This window comes from Zootoca vivipara, chromosome 6 (genome assembly GCF_963506605.1).
Source record: "Zootoca vivipara chromosome 6, rZooViv1.1, whole genome shotgun sequence".
In the NCBI taxonomy this organism is placed as follows: domain Eukaryota; kingdom Metazoa; phylum Chordata; class Lepidosauria; order Squamata; family Lacertidae; genus Zootoca; species Zootoca vivipara.
In genome coordinates, this window is record NC_083281.1 from 50,084,917 (window position 1) to 50,092,768 (window position 7,852).

Below are 7,852 nucleotides of genomic sequence, written 5' to 3' on the forward strand. Positions count from 1 at the left end.
TGTCCAAAAGTTGTAGAAAGTTTCATTGCTTTATCAGGCTTTAGGAAATGTAAAGAACAGGACTAAAAAAACTGGAGTACAAACAGCAAGAAGAGAAAATTACAAATCCCCTTCTGTTTGAACCTGGCATACATACGGTAAAACAGGCATCTTTGATTGGCCTTAGAGATTATGACAGAATAAGAGCTACTTAAGTGTTAAACCACTGAGCCTAGGGCTTGCTGATCAGAAGGTCAGCGGTTCGAATCCCTGTGACAGGGTGAGCTCCCGTTGCTTGGTCCCAGCTCCTGCCAACCTAGCAGTTCGAAAGCACGTCAAAATGCAAGTAGATAAATAGGAACCGCTACAGCGGGAAGGTAAACGGCGTTTCCATGTGCTGCTCTGGTTTGCCAGAAGCGGCTTTGTCATGCTGGCCACATGACCTGGAAGCTATACGCCGGCTCCCTCGGCCAATAATGCGAGATGAGCGCGCAACCCAAGAGTCGGTCACGACTGGACCTAATGGTCAGGGGTACCTTTACCTTTTTAAGTGTTTATTGATCAAAGGTAGTGAAAGAGGGAGGTGGGGAGCACAAGAAGATGGGCAGCTGCTTCTGTATCAAAATAGCCCCATGAAAAAGCATTGCAGTTCTTAGATACTTGGGTGTATTTGATATTATACATACTGTAATCCTACACACTTGGTGGGAAGTCCCACTGAACTCATTAGGACTGAATTTCTTTGGAGTAGACATGCGTAAGATTGCACTTCTAGTCACCAGCTTTCCTTTTTCCTCACAATGCAAAAAATCCATTTTTTTTAGCATTCCTCAATTTTTTTTCATCCAATACCATGTATGAAGATGACCATATACTGAACCAACAACAAAAAATACCCTACCTGAAGTTGTTCCTTCTGCTCTGCTGTATGAAGCGTCCACTGCTCCCCAGACAAAGCCCCTTCCCTAACCCAACATAAATTGAGGGAGTTTGGGAGGATACAGAAACCCCTTCCTTTTCAAGGGCAACCCAGAGACTTAGGTTAGCATGAAAAATTGGCTTTCAACCTTAAAACCATGTTCATACATTTGAAATAGTGATAAACATATCTGTTTCCTTCCTACAAGGTTCACACACACATTTTCTCTGAACCCAGATTCACCTCTTTGTTCACACCTTTCCTTCCCTCACTCTGCATTTAAATTGGTGCTGTTACTAACCCACCCACCTCTCTGTTGGGGGAAAAGTGAAAGGGGGGGGAGGAGGGCGGACAGCTGGTTTCCTTCCCTCTTTTGCAGCGGACTCTTCAGTGAGACAGAGGTGGAAGCAAATGAAGCAGAGAGTCCTTAGTCACTTTGTCAAAAGTAAGGTTGTCCACTGGGTGAAGAGCCAGGGCTCCCCACAGGAAGACTGATTTATTACAAAACCTATTGATGTATTGCCTTTCTGTTCAATGACACTAAAGGCAAATGGCAAAGGGTGAAGTAATGAGAAGTTCAAAAAAATGTAACAAAAGGCTAAAGAAAATAATCTGCAGCACTCTTCCAGGAACAATCTCCTCGTTAAAAAGTCTGTACAAACAAGTAAATTTTGACTAAGCAAGGAAGGACCTGAGACTACAGTAAGTAGTTAGGTGGCCCAATGGGCCTGCTAGCAAGGTTTCTACAAAATGAAGCGTTGCTACAGATAAAGTCCTATCTAGATAAAGTCCTCAGCTAGCCTGAGCAAAGTCTCCAAGGAAGATCTCTAGAAACTGGAGAAGTGGTAGAGGTGCAGCACCTTAATATAACAGAGTGGCCAAGAGCATGTGCAATGTTAGTTCCTTTCTATCAGAGCATGAAGGAGGGTAAAGGGGGGAGGCAGTGCCCCAGAAGATGTGCATAAATTTAGCTCCCCTCCAGCCTTGCCAGGCATCAAGTTAAAGGACATTTCCAGCCATATTTAAGACTAAACACCTTTTTAATCCACTAACTAGAGAAGTCCAAAAAAGAGTGGGGGTGTGAACTGAAGAGGAAGAAGATGCAAAGCAGCAACAACTTGTTTAAGGATGAATGCCGCCCTGGGGTCCTTTGAGAGGAAACATGTGATGTAAGTCTAATGAATAAATTTCAGTAATAGGAAGGCTGTCAAGTGAGTGCCCGTAGAGCATGTGCAGAACGACGTGTTCCCTACACAGCTGAGACACGCCAGCCAATTTCCCTGGTTATTCTTTCCTGGCCAACTTCTGATCCCCAGCGCTATCACTTAGTGGGCGACGGGTCAGCGGCAGGAAGGAGAAAAAAAGATGTCGAAGTAACCGCAACCTGTCTCGGGCTGGAAGGAAAGCACTCGAAATAACCCCACGGGACACGTACACAGCCTTGATATCGCGGCCAGTTTTTAATCTATTGCTTCACGCTCTCTAAATTTCCTTTAAAAACGACAACAAAAACTTATTTGCATTTACTGTAAGGCTCCCTGAGAGTATCTTTACGGAACGGCAGCATATTAGTAGCAGTAGTAGTAAGTATTTAAGAAACCAACCAACACATAGCCCGAAGCTGGGATGGAGGGGATCCCTCAACCCGCCCCGCACCTCTTAATACCTGCCATATAACTGAGGCGGGACAGGAAGGTGTGAGGAACCGCCGCCCCAACCCGCCCGCAGCTGAGGAATCTAGGGCGAGGAGAAGGAAAGAGGGCTCCGCACGGTGGGGCTGGAGGAGGAGAGGGTAAGAAAGTAAGTGCGGGGGTACCTTCCTTCTCTCTCTCTCGGCGTCTCCCCTCACCTGCGCCTCAGTCCCAGAGGCGGGGAGCCGGAGTCGTCCCCCTCGCTCGGTCGTGGCTGGCGGCCCGCCCTGCTCCTCGCCGCCTGCTGCCCCAGGAAGGCTCCCCACTTCTGCTTCTCAAGCCCCGGGAGGGAGGCAGGCAGGCGCGGAGGGTTGGCCGGGGGAGGGCAGGGCCACGTGACCCTGAGGAGCCACAGAGCAGCGGCGGCGGAGGAGCGGGGGGCGGAGGGAGACGCCTGGGCGCAACGTGTGTGTAAAATGAATGAGAGGAAGGAAAGAGCTCGCCGTTTGTGTGGGGGGGAGGGCGTGCGAGTGTGTACATATATATATACAGAGAGAGGGGGGGGGTGCGCGAATATACAAGCAGGCACACCCGCGTTCCCCTTCCTCTCCTTCGTATGTCCGCTGATGTGTAGGTGCAAAACGCAAACGTTCTTCACGTGGCCAGCCTCCCGTATGGGTTTGGGAGGGAAAACGCAAATGCAGTTTGTGAGTCCATCCATCCATCATGCCCAAAATCGGATGGAGCCAATCCAAAATTACATTTTGGTTTGTCATCTTAATTCAAAATGGTGCCTGGCATTCAAACACTGGTGAAGACCGTCCACTGACCCCACCTTGGGAACCCTCATGCTACGTTTGGCAATGATATCTTGAGAGGAGGCCAAACCAACGTCATTTTTACATGTAAGCAGTATGTAAATTAATAATACATCAATAAAAGTGCCTCAGGCAACTGCCTCAGTTTAGCGTAGCACTGCAGGGCTAAAATGCCACAGGGAGGCCTGTTAGCCCCCTTAGACTTGGAGCAATTCCAGGCCCAATTCCCCGAAATTCCAGCCCCAATCTCTTTTCTTTTTAAAGTTGTCTAGCACTTTTTTGTTGTTGGTAGGCAAAGAAAAAATGGGCAGCAGGATTGAACTCAGTTGTTAAGTCACAATTTAAGTTTTCAGTATTCCAGTGTGCAAAGGTGCTAGTATAGATGAGAAACAGCAGTAAAGCAATTTGATTAACATGTACTACAATTAAATAACTTTCAACATGTACATGCAGCTACTCTTATTTGGTAGACAGACGTGGCGATCTAAGGCAGCAGGTAGTGGGAGTGGGGTGATGGCAAAACACCAGGCTATTTTCCTGGGCAGGCACAAAAGTCACATGGTGGTATATACTGCATTTCTATTTAAATTACAGTAATCATTTCCAAATCTGCTTCTATACTTTTAAATTAGAACAGGCACATTTCATGCACATTTGTCTTCATTTGTCCTGGGTGGGGTGGTGATGATGTGGTTCCTTTTTGGGGGGTGATGTGTGAAGTGGCCACCCTACATACCTCCCCACCACCACATTTTCCTGAGCCAGCACCCCACTCAACAATGATGAATATTTGTTGCTAGCCTAGGCTTGTGGCTGTTTCACTTAGTCCCTTTTACCCAATGCAACACAGCCCCTAACTGAGTAAGCATACAGAAAATCTACCAGCCCAGACCATTGATTATTCCAGGCAACAAGTGTGTGTTATATTCTATTCATATAATGCACACCAGCAGCACCAATGCTACACTGCAGCATTTGTTTGAGCAAGCAGTGAGTAGGCCCCAGCCAGCGTGGTGAATGAGCAACAAAGACAGAACTACTGTATGTGCCACACAGGTTAATCTGTGCCTCCTAAATTAGTCTGCTTACCTCAGGTGCAATAAAGAATGATGGCCCAGGTCCATATTAAAGTAAGATTCATCTGCTAGTCCAATTGGCTCCTGTAAGTGGAAGCGGGGAGGGAATGCTTTTTCTTGGATCAGTCTACATTTTCCTCACTGCTCTGGTTTCCCTTAGGCTGCCTTGCCTTGTTGTTTTTCTGCCCCTGGGTCTGTTTGGCTGCCTTTGGGAAAGGGGCGCAATTACACCAGGCATGGGGATATAAGATTGGGGAAAGCTTCACTTCCTGAATTTCTACCTGTCATGCAACTTTATTTGCCAACCTTTTTAAGCTGTCTTGTATCCTTGAACAGCAATCCAAGAGGCAGATATTTAGCTTGAGTTGTTTTGATTTGCTTAGATTTAAGGGATGAGGGCAGCAGCAGCTGCTACATTGTGCTATGCCAGGATGCTGTTGAGGGCACAAGAACTAGCCTGATGAAAGGGGGATAAATGTTTTTTTTATATGTCACTTTGTGTGCTGACATACTAATCATGGCAATGTTTGTGTGAATAGTTCCATAATTTCATGTGAAAACAGCCTCGCTTCTGAGTGTTTCATTTCCTCTGGGAAGAGTTGAGATAAATAGGCTTTTTGAAAAGAAGGAAAGAAAGAGACTGAGTAAATGTACAGCCAGGAGGGATTTATTTATTTCTGCTTCTCAAAAGAAAGGGGAATGAATTTTGGATCATTGAAGTCTCATTTTCCGGTGGACAAGGAATGAAGAAAAAGTTGTTCATAGCTTCCCGGAATATCAGTTTAGCATGCATGTATATTTCATAAAACAATAAAAGGAAGGGGTTGCGTAAGGTATTTCAAATATTTTAAAGAGAAAGATAAGCATCTGCCAGAGAGGTTTTGGTTATATTCTGGGAATCCAGCTTTTGCTCAGGAAGTCACAGTCGCTGAACTAACTTTATTTCAGACCTACAATTTTCTTATACCAATGAACCAATCTGGATCAGATCATCTTCAGATAATTTGCTTAATACCCTTTGGCACAAAATCTATTTGAATTATGAAACTAACTAGAACATTTACCTACCTCTTGTTAATGGACTATTCATTGCTCAAATGTTTTTTAAAAAATAATTGTTGCACAAGTGACCTAAGTAACAATTCAAAAGTTCTGGACAGCTTATTTTTTTAATTTTGTGTGCTTAGAAATACTCTGTGTACATTAAGAGTTCAGTAAATGTGTATTCTGATATATTTTAAGCAGATCTTCTCTGAAACAACAATAATAAAAACATTAATACCCCCAATGGTGAAATAAAGTGATTTTAGAATGAGAAGAGTAAATCCTTTATAGTTTTAAGGCACTCCTCTTGGATGACTGGGATCAGGAAAAGATCACTATCTTGTTAGTACTCCTGGGTCACACCTTGATTTCATTTCTCCACCCATAAGAATGAAGCAAGCAAATGCTGACTGTTGCGTATTAAATAATCTTTAATTTTTCTATGTGCAGTAAATCTTAGGTCCAGCTGTGAAACTACCTGGCAACAACAATTCATTTTTTGAGCCTCACTAGTGCTTAAAATTTGTGGATCAGTTTAACATGGGGTTGCCAACTTTTTCCTGCCCCTGTGCTTCTGACAGCAGGTATTTAGCAGAAGAAGCTTGTCCCCTCCCTTTATCTGCATGCCTGAAAAAGGTTCACCTGCTAAACTTCTACTATTTAAAGTAACAGGAGCAAGACTAGTAAAAAGTTGGCATGTGTTTACTATCACCTGTCTGTTAATGTGCAATGGAGACACAGAACCCACCTTCCATAATAGTGTATTATTTAGGCTAGTATCTCCATGTTAGGTCAAGACACAACAAGAAGGTATGAACTGGATGCATTAAATTAAATGCAGCCTAACAGCATTTGACCATCTCAATGAAAAAGCAATGGGGTTAGCAGTGACCACCAGGGCTTTTTTTTCAGCTGAAACCCGCCAGAACTCAGTTCCAGCATCTTTCAGGTGGGTGCCATTACCATTATAAGAGAACAAGAGAGGCGTTCATGGTGAGTTCTGGTACCTCTTCTTCTAGAAAAATAGCACTGGTCACTGCAATATATGGTTGATTAACTATATTTGGTTCCAAGGGTGTGCAGATTTGTTCTAAGGCAGGGAGGGGTAATTGTGGCCCTAACCTTCTCTATCTGACCCCTGAGGCTCCCCACAGGCTACACACCCTTCTAAATGACACCCCTCACCCACTGACGGCTGGTGGCACCAGGGCCGGCTCTAGGGGTAGGCTGGGTGGCGCAGGGCGGCAGGGGGGGTGGCACGCTGTGCCCGCCCACCAGCCGTGGCAGGAAACAGGGCGGGGCGGGGGCGCCAGAGTGATCTGCACACCATGGCACCCGGGCGCCCGACATGCTTAAGACGGCCCTGGGTGGCACCTAGATTTAGTGGGGTGCCTGGGCGGAGCCTAAGAGGCCACATGGGCAGACCCTAGGAGGTGACTTCTTGTGAGTCTAAGCTTGGTTCAGATGGGGTCCCTACTGTCACACTTGCTTCTCTGCAATCACATTCCTGGAACCACAGTTAGAGGGAAAGCATTTCAGAAAATCCAAGCACCACCTCTCCTTGGTTTTCCAAGCGCTTACCCAAGTGCTTTTGGAAATAATGCACAGCAAAGAGTATAGTGTCTCTATGATAAACAGATTATTTACACATATATACAACCTGAGACTACAATGGAAGGGTTCACTCCATTAACACCCCCAAGGGGTCTTGTTCTTCAATTGCCGCAGCCTTTAATTCAAACAGAAATAAAAAATTGTGGTCTGCCTCTCTGGCTTTCCAGCCTGCTGTTTTACTTCTAGGTCACATTACACACACTTCCAACTCTAAACTCTGGCTTTTATCCTTCTCACTACCTGTGAATTGCGAGTGGGCTGTCTCACACAGAGCCCTCTCTCCTTTGCTTACTTAATGGCTCATCACCTCTCCTTTGTTCTCTTCATGGCCTGACACCCAGGTGATTACCTCTAAACAGGAAGATAGCCTGGCTTGTATTTTAGCACTCGCTAGGGTTATAGGTGTCTGGCACCCACAAATTCAAAAAAGGATGTATCCTAAGTAAAGCAACTTACAGTTACCACTAATGGTCATGGTTCTGCAAAAAACAAAACAACAACAACAACAAAAAAACAGTAGTATGGCAAGAAGCAAATTTTAGATCACAATTTTGTAGCTGGACTGCAGTTTAGCCATCCAGCTGTTAGATTTATCAACCCCAATAGGTTAGAATTTCCAGGCAAGAGGGAAAGTGTTAATTGGCATGCAACTGATGTTGTATGTTGCATGTACCATCGTTTTAATTGTTTCATTTCATACACACATTTATATAAATAAATGCCATGAAACATATGTTTTAATTGCAAATCATTGTAATTTAAAGGAATTTG

General features: G+C 44.8%; 1 protein-coding gene across 10 annotated transcripts in view; it reads right to left on the reverse strand.

Annotated features, from left to right (window-relative positions):
* The window catches only part of PLCG2 (phospholipase C gamma 2), a 67,188-nt gene extending 64,314 nt beyond the window's left edge, over positions 1-2,874 (reverse strand). For 8 of the 10 annotated variants that reach the window (XR_004692870.2, XM_035120936.2, XM_035120929.2 and 5 more), the window contains exon 1: positions 2,715-2,874. The gene's annotated coding sequence lies outside the window, so the exon portion shown is untranslated. Of the gene's footprint in view, positions 1-880; positions 2,690-2,714 lie in introns of those variants that run through there. The other 2 variants (XM_035120930.2, XM_035120932.2) reach the window with 2 other exon arrangements.
* Between the last annotated feature and the right edge of the window lie 4,978 nt (positions 2,875-7,852).